The 17,772-nt window shown below is 42.1% G+C and overlaps 1 protein-coding gene and 2 non-coding genes across 3 annotated transcripts in view; 2 read left to right on the top strand and 1 right to left on the bottom strand.

Annotated features, from left to right (window-relative positions):
* Nucleotides 1-17,772, top strand: part of LOC124554000 (zinc finger and SCAN domain-containing protein 2-like) — an 82,384-nt gene that overhangs the window by 44,477 nt on the left and 20,135 nt on the right. The window lies entirely within an intron of this gene.
* Trnat-ugu lies at nucleotides 1,233-1,306 on the bottom strand. Its single transcript has one exon. It is a non-coding gene; the product is annotated as a tRNA-Thr (tRNA).
* On the top strand, nucleotides 17,000-17,073 carry Trnaa-agc. The gene has a single exon. It is a non-coding gene; the product is annotated as a tRNA-Ala (tRNA).

Here is a 17,772-nt window from a genome sequence, read left to right as displayed (position 1 = left end):
TTAAGTGTGATTCAAACCACTTGTGTGTAAAGCCACCAATTCCACAAAACTTTTCCTAAGAGAATAACATGCTCAACACAATCAGACTCCTTCCAAAGATCACAAAAAATAGCAACTGGCAATATTTTATCATTTAAGACTTACACTGTTTGATGAATGAATGTATAAATAGCAGTCTCTGTCAATTTTTCTGCTTTTATTAATTTCATTGAAGGATGTTGGTGTTTCTTCTAGTTTGCCATGTGTTCAGTATTGTAGGTAGTGGTTATTGGTCAGCAGAGTCATGGTCGAGCTGCTGTAGTGGTTGATTCTAGGGGCCGGTTGTGAGAATTTGACTCTGAAATTATTCATCTGCAGATGATAAGGAAGTCGGTCACACAAAATGGTTCAAGGTTTAAGTAAATTGCTGATTAGGTATCTCTGTTAAATGTGGTAGTCTATATTATTGTAAGTTTACGGATATAAGATAACGTTCCTACTCATTTCTACCAGACCAGAACACATCTGGTGGGGGGAAGGCCCATCATTCGAGATAGGTGTGGTTCTGACACCTGTCAATTTCGTGTGCAGGAATGAGCCAGTTCTCGTTTGAGGTTGCCTGCCGAGCAGGTCACGGGCTAGTGCAATGTGCACAGTCGCGCAGCATAGCATGGAAAGCACGTGAGAACAGTCGTATTTGTATATTCGCATCAGAGTTGTACAATATGGGATAAAATCTACTATTTTAAGTTAGTTGTAGGAAGTGTGAGTTGGGTCACACTAATGGGGCCTACTCAATCACACATTTGGGGCACAGAAAATATGTGCCAGTATTATTAACCATTGATTTATGTGCATTTTTGCATGAAATGAGGAAACAGACAGTTTTTTATGACAACCATAATGAAAATGAAAGCAGTAGCTAACTCGAGTGGAGTTGTGAAATTGTGAATGCTGCTGCAGAGAAGATGAACGGTAGGCATCATAGGGACATTTTTCTCTAAACACAAAGAGCAACGAGCTCAGTGCTTAATACAAGCTGTTGCCAATTTCAAGAAACCTTACTCATCATTTTAGCATGTATAAACGGCATCAATTTATGTGGAGGAGTGAGAATAGAAGTTTGATAGGGCACGTGTCACGTAAGCACTAGAGATCAAAAACAAAGCGAGTACTTGTCTATTACAATGAAATGAACACCCTTAGCTGCTTACAGGCATTGACATACGTCAACAGGGACAGATGAAAATGTGTGCCCCGACCGGGATTCGAACCCGGGATCTCCTACTTACATGGCAGACGCTCTATCCATCTGAGCCACCGAGGACACAGAGGATAGCGCGACTGAAGGGATTTATCTCTGGCACGCCTACCGCGAAACCCAAATTCTCAACGTATTGCCCCACACTACATTCGTAGCGCTCCCGCCCATTGTACACATTACTCGCGGCACGTTGCTGATTCCCGTAAGAGTTCAGGCACTGTTTGTGCATTCACACAGAAGAAGAAGATGGTCAAGTGGCTGGTGAGCCTTAACTATATATTTACTAAGATGGTATCTGTTCTTTCGGACATGTCAACGCCTGTAAGCAGCTAAGGGTGTTCATTTCATTGTAATTTCATTCTAATGAGCTGCTTGGTCACTGATGGTATTTGTTCTTTCGGACATATCCGAAAGAACAGATACCATCTTAGTAAATACTTGTCTATTGTTGAGAGTTGTGCACACCTGAAATTTGAGGGACCGCTATTGCATTACAGCAATACTGGCTTCGTTTGTTCCCTCTGTAGTTCCGTGAGTACGACTTCCCGAGTCGTTCTCTCTACTGAAGTATGCCAGAATGAGGCTAGTCGCAGTTTAGTACAGACATTGAGTGCCTCGATCTTGCTGTTGTGAAGTAGTACTGATGGGACAAAATGACCAGTTGTTGGGATCAGATCACCTCTAATGAACCTATGTTTGCGAGACTGTGGATTAGACGAAATGAAAATGAATTTCATCCAGTGCAAACATTTCTGCATTTGGAGGAGAAAGTTGGTCACTGAAATTTCGTGAGAAGATTCCGCCGCAACACAAAACACCTTTCTTTTAATGATGTCTACCCCCAATTCTGTACGATTTCTGTGGTGTCACCGCCAGACACCACACTTGCTAGGTGGTAGCTTAAATCGGCCGCGGTCCATTTAGTACATGTCGGACCCGCGTGTCGCCACTGTGTGATCGCAGACCGAGCACCACCACAAGGCAGGTCTCGAGATACGGACGAGCACTCGCCCCAGTTGTACGACGACTTTGCTAGCGACTACACTGACGAAGCCTTCTCTCATTTGCCGAGAGACAGTTAGAATAGCCTTCAGCTAAGTCCATGGCTACGACCTAGCAAGGCGCCATTAGCCTTACATAGTTTGATAGTTATCGTATGAAATGTCTCATCAAGAACGTTGTAAACCAATGAGGAATTAAAAGATAAGTATTCGAGGAGCTGCATACTTTTCTTATTAGAATTCACTACTTATCCTGTTCCAGAATTCACGCCCGTCTGCGTTAGATAGCGTGCATTTCGGCCTCCTCTATCTACAAGGTGTTGGCACATTTGCCAACACATCAATTTCAGTGACACTCTCTCCCCTATTTCTCAACAATACCAAACATACTGCTCTTCTTTGAACTTCCTTTATGTAATCTGTCAATCCTATCTGATAAGGATCCCAGACCACACAGCAGTACTCCAAAAGAGGATGGACAAGCGTAGTGTTGGCAGTCTTTTTAGTAGATGTGTTACTTTTTCTAAGTGTTCTGCCAATAAAATGCAGTCTTTGGTTTGCCCTCACCACAATATTTTCCGTGTGTTCTTTCTAATTTAAGTTGTTTGTAATTGTAATTCCTAAGTATTTAGATGAATTTAAGGCTTTTAGATTTGATTGACTTACCATGTAACCAAAGTTTAATGTATTCCTTTTAGCACCTCACACTTTGCATTATTTAGGGTCAACTGACAATTTTTGCACCATACACATATGTTTTCTAAATCATTTTGCAATTTGTTTTGATCTTCTGATGACTTTATTAGTCAATAAATGACAGCATCATCTGCTAACAACCTAAGAAGGCTGTTCAGATTGCCTCCTAAATCATTTATGTAGGCAAGGAACAGCAGAGGGCCTATCTTGGGGAATTCCAGAAATCACTTCTGTTTTACTTGACAACTTTCTGTCAATTACTACGAACTGTGACCTCTCTGACAGGAAATCACAAATCCAGTCACATAACTGAGATGATATTCCATAAGCACGCAATTTCACTACAAGCCACTTGTGTGGTACAGTGTCAAAAGCCTTTTGGAAATCTAGAAATATAGAATCAATTTGAAATCCGTGGTCAATAGCACTCAACACATCGTGCGAGTAAAGAGCTGTAGTTGGAGTCACGAATGATGGCAGTTGAGTTTAGGCTTGTTCTACGCATCTACGCCACGCATTCTCCAACAGCCAATGAGCGTTCAATAACATTCTCAGCCCTCTGCTGTGAATGTCATAGCCAATGCGAGAATTGAGTTATTCAGTGAATTGTTATTCTGTTAGTTGCGAATCTTCACGGTTGATGGTGATGGTAAGTGACAAATTCTGCCAAGCAAGCGAGAGACGTGATTTGTGGTATACACACTTCCTTCAAGCGCAGAGTGCACATATGTGCGTACCACAACTGTCACTTGGAACCAGCAACAACCCAGTCCCCATCTGTGTCTCAAGCTGCGTGAACTGCCACTGTTCGTGAATCGGACTATACAGGGCTATTACAAATGATTGAAGCGATTTCATAAATTCACTGTAGCTCCATTCATTGACATATGGTCACGACACACTACAGATACGTAGAAAAACTCATAAAGTTTTGTTCGGCTGAAGCCGCACTTCAGGTTTCTGCGCTCGAGAGCGCAGCGAGACAAAATGGCGACAGGAGCCGAGAAAGCGTATGTCGTGCTTGAAATGTACTCACATCAGTCAGTCATAACAGTGCAACGACACTTCAGGACGAAGTTCAACAAAGATCCACCAACTGCCAACTCCATTCGGCGATGGTATGCGCAGTTTAAAGCTTCTGGATGTCTCTGTAAGGGGAAATCAACGGGTCGGCCTGCAGTGAGCGAAGAAACGGTTGAACGCGTGCGGGCAAGTTTCACGCGTAGCCCGCGGAAGTCGACGATTAAAGCAAGCAGGGAGCTAAACGTACCACAGCCAACGGTTTGGAAAATCTTACGGAAAAGGCTAAAGCAGAAGCCTTACCGTTTACAATTGCTACAAGCCCTGACACCCGATGACAAAGTCAAACGCTTTGAATTTTCGGCGCGGTTGCAACAGCTCGTGGAAGAGGATGCGTTCAGTGCGAAACTTGTTTTCAGTGATGAAGCAACATTTTTTCTTAATGGTGAAGTGAACAGACACAATGTGCGAATCAGGGCGGTAGAGAATCCTCACGCATTCGTGCAGCAAATTCGCAATTTACGAAAAGTTAACGTGTTTTGTGCAATCTCACGGTTTAAAGTTTACGGCTCCTTTTTCTTCTGCGAAAAAAAAAGAAGCATTACGGGACACGTGTATCTGGACATGCTGGAAAATTGGCTCATGCCACAACTGGAGACTGACAGCGCCGACTTCATCTATCAACAGGATGGTGCTTCACCGCACTTCCATCATGATGTTCGGCATTTCTTAAACAGGAGATTGGAAAACCGATGGATCGATCGTGGTGGAGATCACGATCAGCAATTCATGTCATGGCCTCCACGCTCTCCTGACTTAACCCCATGCGATTTCTTTCTGTGGGGTTATGTGAAAGATTCAGTGTTTAAACCTCCTCTACCAAGAAATGTGCCAGAGCTGTGAGCTCGCATCAACGATGCTTTCGAACTCATTGATGGGGGACATGCTGCGCCGAGAGTGGGAGGAACTTCATTACCGGCTTGATGTCTGCCGAATCACTAAAGGGGCACATATCGAACATTTGTGAATGCCTAAAAAAACTTTTTGAGTTTTTGTATGTGTGTGCAAAGCGTTGAGAAAATATCTCAAATAATAAAGTTATTGTAGAGCTGTGAAATCGCTTCAATCATTTGTAATAACCCTGTAGTTATGTTTCACAAGAATGATGTTTTCTAAATCCATTTTGACTTTGTGTCAATAGACAGTTCTGTTCAAGGTAATTCATAATATTCGAACACAATATACATTCTAAAATTCTGCTGAATATTGACATTAATGATACGAGCCTGTAATTTTGTGGATTGCTCCTACTGCCTTTCTTGAATATTGATGTGACCTGTGCAGCTTTCCAGTCTTTAGAATCCCGCGTCCGGCCATCCTGATTTAGGTTTTCTGTGATTTCCCTAAATCACTCCAGGCAAATGCCGGGATGGTTCCTCTGAAAGGGCACGGCCGACTTCCTTCCCCATCCTTCCCTAATCCGATGAGACCGATGACCACGCTGTCTGGTCTCCTTCCCCAAACCAACCAACCAGCCAACCAGTCTTTGGATGTGGATCTTTCATCGAGCAAGCAGTTGTATATGACTGTTAAGTATGGAGCTATTGCATCAGCATACTCTGAAAGAAACCTAATTGGTATACAGTCTGGACTGGAAGACTTGTTTTTATTAAGTGATTTAAGTTGCTTCACTGCTTCGAGGCTATCTACAAGGGTCACTCCAAAAGAAATGCACACTATTTTCGTAAAAATACAGTTTTCATTCTGCATCTGTGAAAGTTTTACAGTGTGTAGATATATCCTTCCCACTTGTTTTCAAACTTAGTTCAACCTGTTCCCGTGAGTGGCGCCGTTACAGCATGTCTTCAAGATGGTTACTACACTTGACGTTCGTCAGAAGCAATGTGCTGTCATAGAATTCCTGTGCTGTGAAAACGAGACACGGGGAAGCATCCACGAGAGGTTGAAAAAGGTGTACGGAGATGCTGCTGTCGATCGCAGTACAGTTAGTCTGTGGGCGAGCAGGTTACGTGATGAAAGCGGGCACGGCAGTATTGAGGATTGTCCTCGCAGCGGCAGGCCTCGTACTGCACACACTCCAGACAATGTGCAGAGAGTTAACGAATTGGTGACTGCTGACAGACCCATCACAGTGAACGAATTGTCACGCTACGTTGGGATAGGGGAAGGAAGTGTTTGCAGAATACTGAAAGTGTTGGCGTTAAAAAAGGTTTGTGCCAGGTGGGTTCCCAGGATGTTGACAGTGGCTCACAAAGAAACAAGAAAATCGGTATGCAGCGAACTTTTGGAACAGTATGAGAATGGTGGAGATGAATTTCTTGGAAAAATTGTGACAGGTGATGAAACATGGCTCCATAATTTTACGCCAGAGATGAAGAGGCAATCAGTAGAGTGGCATCATGCAAATTCACCCCAGAAAAAAAATTCAAAGCCATATCTGCTGGAAAAGTTATGGCTACGGTGTTTTTTTGTTCCGAAGGACTCTTGCTTGTGGACATCGTGCCAAGTGGAACCACCATAAATTCTGATGCATATGTGACGACACTGAAGAAACTTCAAGCTCGACTGAGTCGTGTTTGACCACATCGGCAAAAGCAGGATGTTTTGCTGTTGCACGACAATGCACAGCCACATGTCAGTCAAAAAACCGTGGGAGCGACCACAAAACTCTGATGGACAACACTGAAACACCCTCCTTACAGTCCTGACCTGGCTCCATGTGACTATCATCTCTTTGGGAAACTGAAAGACTGTCTTCGTGGAACAAGGTTTGAAGATGATGACTACCTTGTGCACGCTGCCAAACAGTGGCTCCAACAGGTTGGTCCAGAATTTTACCGTGCGGGTATACAGGCGCTGGTTCCAAGATGGTGTAAGGCAGTTGAGAGGGATGGAAATTATGTGGAGAAATGAAAATATTGCTCCTAAAGGATGTATATACACACTGTAAAACTTTCAAACATGTAGAATAAAAGATGGATTTTTAAAAAAATAGTGTGCATGTCTTTTGGAGTGACCCTTGTACTTCTAAGTTACTCATGTTGTCAGCTGTTCTTCATTCTAATTCTGGAATATTTACTTAGTCTTCTTTGGTGAATGAATTTCGGATGGCTGTGTTTAATTACTCTGCTTTAGCAGCTCTGTCATGGATAATATCTCCATAGATATTGTGCAGAGAAGGCATTGATTGTGTCTTGCTGCTAGCATAATTTACATACGACCAGAATCTCTTTGGACTTTCTGCCAAGTTTTGAGACGAAGTTTTGTTGTGGAAACTATTATAAGCATAACACATTGAACTCTGCGCAAAATTTCGAGCTTCTGTAAAAGATCACCAATCTTAAAGATTTTGCATTCGTTTAAATTTGGCCTGCTTTTTTCGTTGTTTCTGCAACTGTGTTCTGACCTGTTTTGAGTTCCAAGGGGGGGGGGGGGGGGGGGGGGGAGATCGGCTCCGTTGTTTGTCAATTGATTTGGTATAAATCTCTCAGTTGCTATTGATACTATTTATTGGAATTCAAGCCACATCTGGTGTACACTTACATTGTTAATTTAGAAGGAGTGGATGTTGTCTCTCAGGAAGGTGTTAAGTGAATTTTTATCTGCTTTTTTGAACAGTTATATTTTTAGTTTATTTTTGGAGGCTTTGGGGGTTACAGTGTTCAATCTCAGTATGACGATCCTGTGTTCACTAATATCTGTATCCATTTTGAAGCTTGCCATTCGATCAGGATTATTTTTTGTTGAGAGGTCTAACATATTTTCACAACTGTGTACTATTAATGGGGGCTCATGAACTAATTGCTCAAAATAATTTCAGAGAATGCATTTAACACAATTTCAGATGATGTTTTTAGCGTACCTGTGGATTTAAACTTTTTTTTACCAACATACTGAGGGTAAATTAAAGACACTACCAGATATAGTTGTATGAGTCTGGGACGTGTTTGAAATTAGACTCAATTTTTATTTGGAACTTTCAGCGATTGTATCATCTGAGATGAGAGGTCGTTAAAGGGATCCAATTATTATTTTATTTCAGTTGCCAAGAATGACCTCTACCCATACCAGCTCACAGGAACTATTCACTTCAATTTCACTACAAGATAAACGACTTGTAAGAGCAACAAACATGCCACTGCAAACTGTGTTTAGCCTATCCTTTTTTTAACACCATTAGGTCCTTCACAAAAATTTCAGCTGAACTGATCTCCAGCTTTAGCCAGCTTTCAGTGCCTATAATGATTTGAGCGTTGGTGCTTTCTATTAGCACTTGGAGCTCTGGTACTTTCCCAAATAGCTACAACAATTTACAACTTTTATACCAGTGGTTCCTGGATCTACATCCTTCCTGTGTTCGACCTGCACCCTTTGCGACTGAAGCCTTTTTTGTGTTTTCTTGAGACCCTCTAACCTAAAAACTGCACAGTCCACGTCACACAGACCGTGCTGCCTCTGTAGCTGCCTCCTGCATGTTGTGGACTCCTGACCTATCAGAGGAATCCAAAACTCGATCACCTTATCGCAGGGGTGGGCAAACGTTGCACGCGGCTCATGAGCACACAGCGCTGCACATGTGCTGCTCATGTGCTATCGTCGAACGGGACAGTGGCGACAGCTGGCAGGTTCCGGCAGTGTAGTACCAGGCTAAGCTGCGGACATTGAAGTGAAGTGACCACTACGTAGTGAACGTTGTATTTCAAGAACCGGGAAATGCAGAGTGAATCAAGGAAATGGAGAAGTGGAGATTTGCTATCTTTTAAAAAGGAATGGGAGAATCATTTTTTGTTTGTGCAAAAAACGTGAAAATTCGAAATGTATAATATGTGACAGTATTCTTGCCGGTCAGCGGAAGTTTTTTTATTGAACGCCATTATAATAAATTTCATCATGTTCCCGTACTTAGTGCAATAAAAGAGGAATTTCTCAAGTGATTTGGGGATATATCATACTTATCCCAAGGTTTTGAATAGTTCTCGAGACAATTTGCTGTTTCTGTAAATGATATTCATCCCAATTTGCAAATGGAATTAATAGATCTACACTGTAGATTCTACAGTGTAATTCTCGTCTGAGAGACAAGTTCCTTTTGGCAAGATGTGTTATAGATTTTTACCACGACTTTCCACAGCAAGAGTTTCCCCTTCTCCACCGTGAAGCCGCGAAGATAATGTCAATGTTTGGCTCGACATACGTTTGTGAGAGACTTTTTTCTGTTATGAAAATTAATAAGTCTCGGTTAAGAGCAAAAATACAGGGAGCGAAATGCTATTTACAATTTGTACAGAAACCAGATGGCAGTTATAAGAGTCGATGGGCATGAAAGGGAAGCAGTGGTTGGGAAAGGAGTGAGACAGGGTTGTAGCCTCTCCCCGATGTTATTCAATCTGTATATTGAGCAAGCAGTAAAGGAAACAAAAGAAAAATTCGGAGTAGGTATTAAAATTCATGGAGAAGAAGTAAAAACTTTGAGGTTCGCCGATTACATTGTAATTCTGTCAGAGACAGCAAAGGACTTGGAAGAGCAGTTGAACGGAATGGACAGTGTCTTGAAAGGAGGATATAAGATGAACATCAACAAAAGCAAAACGAGGATAATGGAATGTAGTCAAATTAAATCAGGTGATGCTGAGGGGATTAGATTAGGAAATGAGACACTTAAAGTAGTAAAGGAGTTTTGCTATTTAGGGAGTAAAATAACTGATGATGGTCGAAGTAGAGAGGATATAAAATGTAGACTGGCAATGGCAAGGAAATCGTTTCTGAAGAAGAGAAATTTGTTAACATCGAGTATAGATTTAAGTGTCAGGAAGTAGTTTCTGAAAGTATTTGTATGGAGTGTAGCCATGTATGGAAGTGAAACATGGACGATAACCAGTTTGGACAAGAAGAGAATAGAAGCTTTTGAAATGTGGTGCTACAGAAGAATGCTGAAGATAAGGTGGGTAGATCACGTAACTAATGAGGAGGTATTGAATAGGATTGGGGAGAAGAGAAGTTTGTGGCACAACTTGACTAGAAGAAGGGATCGGTTGGTAGGACATGTTTTGAGGCATCAAGGGATCACAAATTTAGCATTGGAGGGCAGCGTGGAGGGTAAAAATCGTAAAGGGAGACCAAGAGATGAATACACTAAACAGATTCAGAAGGATGTAGGTTGCAGTAGGTACTGGGAGATGAAGAAGCTTGCACGGGATAGAGTAGCATGGAGAGCTGTATCAAACCAGTCTCAGGACTGAAGACCACAACAACAACAACAACAAGAGCAAACATTAGTAATGAAAATTTACATAACTGTTTGCGTTTGTCTGTCTGTAGAAATTTTGTTCCAGACATTAAACGTATTGTAAACTCCACCTGTGATAATCAAATGAAACGTATCATAGGTAATAGGTACTCTTCAAACCATGATTTATTTCAAGCACTCCTGCTAACCTTATTCCATCATTCAATAAAGCAAACTAGAAAAACAAAACGCATTACAGAGGAAGAAGCGCAGAGACGGTATGGTGGGGAGTGGAGAGAAGCAGGTGGCCAGCTTGCCCCTGTGTGCATGCAGAACACCTATTAAGTGCACACGGGCAAGTGCACCGCACACGTGCGTGATTCCTACCCGCCCCTGCCTTATGGTGTGCAAGTCGAGACATCTGCAGGCTACACGGTCGCAGAACCGTCCGGGCCTCTGATTGAGACCGTCCACTTGGCTCTGTAGCAGAGGTCCGCAATCGGTCTTGTCGACTATGCTGCATATTGTGAGATCTGCTTTCATCTCCCGAGCAAGACTGGCAGCCTTTAACACATCAGACAGCAGCTCGAAACCAGAGAGAATCTCTTCCAGTCTAAAGCAACACACATCATTGGTAACAATGTGAGCCACCACCTGGATCTGGCTGCACCATCTGATTTTCATGGCATCCAGAAGGGCACATTCCATGTCTGGAATGACTCCACCAGGTATTGCTGGGTGTTTGTGTTGTCCTCATCATTTCATGATCATCATTAAAGTGGCGAGATTGGGCTGAGCAAAGGTTGGGAATTTGTAAGGGCGCTGATAACCGCGCAGTTGAGCGCCCCGCAAACCAAACATCATCATCATCATCATCATCATCATCATCATCATCATCATCCACCCGGTATGCACATGGAGTGCACATTGGCAGCCATGTTCTTAAGATGTCTCCACAACATGCCTAACATTGAAGCATTCATCGGTGTACTGTATCTCATAGTGTTGCATATACACTGCGCACGACTGTTCCAACTAACAGTGTTATTTTTTCTACAAAGACCCATGCTTTTACACTGATTTCTACTACTGTACGTACAAATACATATAACAACATTATGAAAAGAATGGATTGCTACTCACAATATAGAGGATATGCTGAATTGCAGACAGGCACAGCAAAAAGACTGCTGCACAGTTAAACTTTTGGCCAAAAGGCCTTCTTCTGAAGGAGAAAACACACACAAATTCACATGAGCACAACTCACATGCACACGACCAGTCTCTGGTCACTGTGATTGTGGTTGTGATTTTGTGTGTGTGTGTGTGTGTGTGTGTGTGTGTGTGTGTGAGAGAGAGAGAGAGAGAGAGAGAGACTGATTTGAGTATTAGATTAGTGGACTTACTTCCTCCAGAAATGTCATCTGCAATATTTTTCTCAACACAATATGTAAATAATATATATATATATATATATATATATATATATATATATATATATATATATTGTTAATAATGTCGATTACTTTGTGGCACACAGTTATTGTAAATCATAAAAAGAATGAAGAAAGTTTCTTCTACTAATTCCCTTACAAATTGTGATATTTTAACCATAGTCTATGTAGGATGCTTTGTAACCAAACTGTACACATGTTGCACTGTTTTGCTTTCTTTGGCAGGCACATGTTAATCATATTACAATACTTTACTGCCTGCTCCTCTCCTGTTGAAAGTAACTTTTGGTCATCTGCTTGCTTCAGGTGTATAAAAACGTGGGGAGAGAGATGAGGAGTATGTTAGAAGTCAAAGACATTAATGTGGAGGGAACATGTCAAGTGAGTATCATTACAATATACTGGTAAACAACGATACTCTTCTCCACTTATGTTCTCATTGGAATATATTTAATATTTCGTTTGTATAATGATATCATAGATTATTTTATTGCTGGTTCATTATAAATCATAAAAAGAATAAAGAAGGTTTCTTTCATTAATTCCTTCAAAAAATTCAATATTTTATCTAACAACAGAAAATCCATGTGGTTTCAGTTGCCTGAGGCTGTAGTCGTGTGTGTGAGTTGCATTTGCATGTGTGTTTGTGTGCGAATGCATGTCTACTGTTGACAAAGGCCATCGGCCGAAAGCTTTTAGTTGTGCCTATCTGCGACTCAACATTTTATCTATTGTCTATGTAGAACCAGCCATTCTTGTTCACATTGTTTAAAGTAATCATTATCAGTTTTCCAAGACTGTTTTTGAGCTCTTGTACTACAGTTCTCACACTTCTTTTAAAATGAGATTTAGTATTGGCGTAAATTTCTTTAATGCTGTAGGCATATATTGCCTTTATATTCTTTTTTTTTTCAATAAATCTTTAAATACATTGTAATTTCATTTATAGGTAAATACTCTCAATGCAACATTGTTTATTAACATCCTGCAAAAATAGAAATACAGAGTGTTTCATAAGAGCATGCAAAAATGTAACAGGACAGAGAGAACGCTCCACTGAACAATTTAAGGTAGGGAACCTGGCGTCGGAAAAGCCAGCTTAAGTAGGTATGTAAGTAAACTTGTCTACCGCTTTGTCTAACATTACTGTTTTTCGGCTTATTTACAACTATCACGTGTACTAGCTTACACGTACCATGCTGTTTATTTACATGTACGTTCCTTATTTCCTGCAAGGAAATAAGGTGGCTCTGTTGTATCGTCTTTACATTGTCCCACAACAGAACATGCTATGAATCAATGATGGACCCATTCATTACTCACAAGGGAACCTCCCCATCGCACCCCCCTCAGATTTAGTTATAAGTTGGCACAGTGGATTGGCCTTGAAAAACTGCACACATATCAATTGCGAAAACAGGAAGAAGTTGTGTGGAACTGTGAAAAAATAAGCAAAATATACAAACTGAGTAGTTCAAGGGAAGATATGCAACATTAAGGACGATAGCAACGTAGGAGTGCCGTGATCTCGTGGTAACGTGAGCAGCTGCGGAACGGAAGGTCCTTGGTTCAAATCTTGCTTCAAGTGAAAATTTTAATTTGTTATTTTCAGTTTATGTGACGAACTCTTATGTTTTCATCACTTTTTTGGGAGTGATTATCACATCCACAAGAAAACCTAAATTGGGCAAGGTAGAAGAATCTTTTTACCCATTCGCCAAGTGTACAAGTTAGGTGGGTCGACAACATATTCCTGTCATGTGACGCACATGCCGTCACCAGTGTCGTATAGAATATATCAGATGTGTTTTCCTGTGGAGGAATCGGTTGACCTATGACCTTGCGATCAAATGTTTTCTGTTCCCATTGGAGAGGCACGTCCTTTCGTCTATTAATCGCACGGTTTTGCGATGCGGTCGCAAAACACAGACACTAAACTTATTACAGTGAACAGAGATGTCAATGAACGAACGGACAGATAATAACTATACAAAAATAAAGAAAGTAAAATTTTCACTCGAGGGAAGACTTGAACCAAGGACCTCTCGTTCTGCAGCTGCTCACGCTACCACGGGACCACGGCGCTCCTAAGCTCACATTATCCATTATGATGCTTATGTCGCCCATGGACTACTCTGTCTGTATATTTTGCTTATTTTTTCACAGTTCCACACAACTTCTTCCTGTTTTCTCAATTGATCTGTGTTCAGTTTATCAAGGCCTATCCACTGTGCCAACTTATAACTAAATCTGAGGGGGGTGCGATGGGGAGGTTCCCTTGTCAGTGCTATTCAGAGATGTACAGTACAGTACTATGGAGCGGTACCAGTACAGTTTTGCAGAACTCATTGACATGCACCTTTGTGTATGGGGAAGTACATTGCAATGCTCTCGCTGCTGAAAGACTGTACACGGAGCAATTTCCTAACAGGCTTCATCCGTCACAACGAGTGTTTATTTCTCTCCATTGACGAATGTAGGAGACTGGTTCATTGGAGAGGAGAAACAAGGGACGTAGCGATGTGAGGACCACTCGCACACCCGATTTTGAAGAAGAGGTGCTGCAACGTGTTGCAGCAGACCCCACTACAAGTACTCATCGTATTTCATGTGAAATAAGCACAGCACATGCTAGCATGTGATGAGTACTCTACAAACAACAATTACGCCCAGAATGAGATTTTCACTCTGCAGCGGAGTGTGTGCTGATATGAAACTTCCTGGCAGATTAAAACTGTGTGCCGAACCGAGGCTCGAACTCGGGACCTTTACCTTTCGCGGGCTAGTGCTCTACCAACTGAGCTACCCAAGCACGACTCACGCCCCGCCCCGTCCTCACAGCTTTTCTTCTGCCAGTACCTCGTCTCCTACCTTCCAAACTTTACAGAAGCTCTCCTGTGAACCTTGCAGAACTAGCACTCCTGAAAGAAAGGAGTTGGTAGAGCACTTGTCCGCAAAAGGCAAAAGTCCCGAGTTTGAGTCTCGGTCCAGCACACAGTTTTAATCTGCCACGAAGTTTCATATCAGCGCACACTCCGCAGCAGAGTGAAAATCTCATTCTGGAAACATCCCCCAGGCTGTGGCTAAGCCATGTCTCCACAATATCCTTTCTTTCAGGAATGCTAGTTCTGCAAGGTTCGCAGGAGAGCTTCTGTAAAGTTTGGAAAGTAGGAGACGAGGTACTGGCAGAAGTAAAGCTGTGAGGACGGGGCGTGAGTCGTGCTGGGGTAGCTCAGTTGGTAGAGCACTTGCCTACGAAAGGCAAAGGTCCCGAGTTCGAGTCTCGGTCCGGCACACAGTTTTAATCTGCCCAGGAAGTTTCAATTACACCCATATCACCCACTACGAGTCCATGTAGTGCTTGTGACTGACTTTGCACCAAGGGCGCATTGTGCCAGTGGTTGCTCCAACAGTGGATTGATCCACCAGATTTCCTCCAAATCGTGGTGCTTACTGACAAGACCTCAGATGATCGTGATGGTATTTCAAACGACAGGAATAGCCATGTGTGTGACGAGGAAATCCCTCACGCTGTAGTAGTCACATCATCAAGTACATTTTGCTGTGAGTATCTGGGCAGGCATTGTAGGTGGCAGTCCCATTGGGCCATATCATCTGCCTGGCTGTCTGAATGGCTGCCTGTACTTGAGATTCGTGCAAAGAGTTCTACCTAAATTGTTGGAGAACGTACCCTTGGCTGTTTGTGAGAGGATGTGGATACAACATGACGATGTGCCGCCTCATATCCGTGTGGATGTCCACAACCATCTCAGTGCTGTATTTCCTGGCCACTGGGTTGGAAGGGGAGTTCCTATTCCAAGGCCTGCAAGGTCACCTGACCTGAATCCACTTGATTATTTCCTATGGGCATATCTAAATTGACTTGTGTATCAGTCCCCAGTGGATACGGAGATGGAATTACTTGCCAGAATTGTAGCTGCCTGTGATGTGATTCAAAACGTGCCAGGGATATTTGTGAGGCTGTGTCAGAACCTTGTTTGCAGATGTCATGCTTGCATTGGGGTGGATAGCTGTCAGTTTCAGCACATTTTGTAAGTTACAGTTCAAATGGCACGTTCATTGTGACAGTGGTGGTACTTGCAGTTAACTGTAACTAATGTAAACAAAAAAGTATACAGTAATGTGATTTTATTCCTATGATATCCTTGAGCTTTCTTCTATGATCCCAGGTTCCCTACCTCAAATCGTTGAGTGAACCATCCTCTATGCCGTGTTAAATTTTTCCACACTCTCACAGAAACATGCTGTATGTTGTCCATAGCAAATCTGTTTGTGCAGTCTAGATTTTTTGCAAGTAGCTGCTGAAAACATGGGGATGAAAAATGGTCTATCAAAGGCAGATCCAATAAACTTACTGGGACATGCGATGCATACTCCATCACTGGAAATTAGTTTTCCCGGCTCTCATCTGTTAGAGAGGCACAAAAATTATTAGGTCACTAAAAAGTAATAACCCTGCTGAGCAAGATGGTATCTCTACTAAAGTACTAAGATCTTGTGCTGTTTTCAGTTACTTTTGCAACCAGTCGTTGAGATGTATTTTCTGAATTACTGAAGTATTCTATTTTTTTGGACCAAATTGAGGAAAAATCTCTATGGTCACGGAATGAGTCAGTACATGAAGTACATGAAATTAACATAAATAAAATAAAATTTAGACAAATCCTAAGCAGATGACAGACTGCAAATATATGCTACCATAATGAACTATGTACAAAGGAATTAGCTTAATTTTTCTAGGAACTCCCCGACAGAACAGGCGTGATCCATGAGGAAATTCTTCAATGTAGATTTTAATGTCTGATGATTAAAGAAAAGACCTTTTAATTCCTATGGTAGCCTACTGAATTTTTTACAAGCCACAAACATATGTCTTGAACTACAATATTTGACGCATTCAAATGAAACTGTATGGTTCCAGAAACTTTTACAAAGCTCAAACATTTGTGATGTATATATGGAGACTGAAGGGACAAATGAAAATTTGTACCAAGACCAAGATTCGAACCCAGGTTTCCTGCTCACTAGACAGATAAACTAACCACTTCACCACCCTTGCACAGCGGCTTTGTACAATTGTGTACGGACTACCCTAGCATGTCTCCCCCCTGAATCCAAACTCTCATTCACACCTCAGCCCACGGGGTATTCCCCTATGCCTGGGTTTCAGACAGGATCCCCAGTTTCTTTCGCTATTCCAATAAAGTTCGAGAGCCTCTGCAGTGTTGTTCGAGTTTACAGGAATGTCAAGTAGCAAAGGTGTGAATGAGGTGGGCAGCATGCTAGGGTGGTCCGTGCAGTCGTACAAAGCCACTGTGCCAGGGTGGTGTAGTGGTCACTGCATCTGCCTAGCAAGCAGAAGACCTGGGTTCAAATCCCAGCCTTGCTGCAAAATTTCATTTATTGCTTCAGTCTGCATATACAGGGTGGTCCATTGATAGTGAGTGGGCCAAATATCTCACCAAATAAGCATCAAACGAAAGAACTACAAAGAACGAAACTTGTCTAGCTTGAAGGGGGGAAACCAGATGGCGCTATGGTTGGCCTGCTAAAAAGCGCTGCCATAGGTCAAACGGATATCAACTGCGTTTTTTAAAAATAGGAACCCCCATTTTTTATTACATATTCGTGTAGTACGTAAAGAAATATCAATGTTTTAGTTGGACCACTTTTTTCGCTTTGTGATAGATGGCGTTGTAATAGGCACAAACGCATAAGTACGTGGTATCACATAACATTCCGCCAGTGCGGACGGTATTTGCTTCGTGATTCATTACCCGTGTTAAAATAGACCATTTACCAATTGCAGAAAAGGTCGGTATCGAGTTGATGTGTGGCTATTGTGATCAAAATGCCCAATGGGCGTGTGCTATGTATGCTGCTCGGTATCCTGGACGACATCATCCAAGTGTCCGGACCGTTTGCCGGATAGTTACGTTGTTTAAGGAAACAGGAAGTGTTCAGCCGCATGTGAAATGTCAACCACGACCTACAACAAATGATGATGCCCAAGTAGGTGTTTTAGCTGCTGTCGCGACTAACCTGCACATCATAGCAGACAAATTGCGCGAGAATTGGGAATCTCAGAAA

Source organism: Schistocerca americana, chromosome 11 (assembly GCF_021461395.2).
Source record: "Schistocerca americana isolate TAMUIC-IGC-003095 chromosome 11, iqSchAmer2.1, whole genome shotgun sequence".
NCBI classification, from domain to species: Eukaryota; Metazoa; Arthropoda; class Insecta; order Orthoptera; family Acrididae; genus Schistocerca; species Schistocerca americana.
This window is presented reverse-complemented; position numbering and strand designations above follow the sequence as displayed.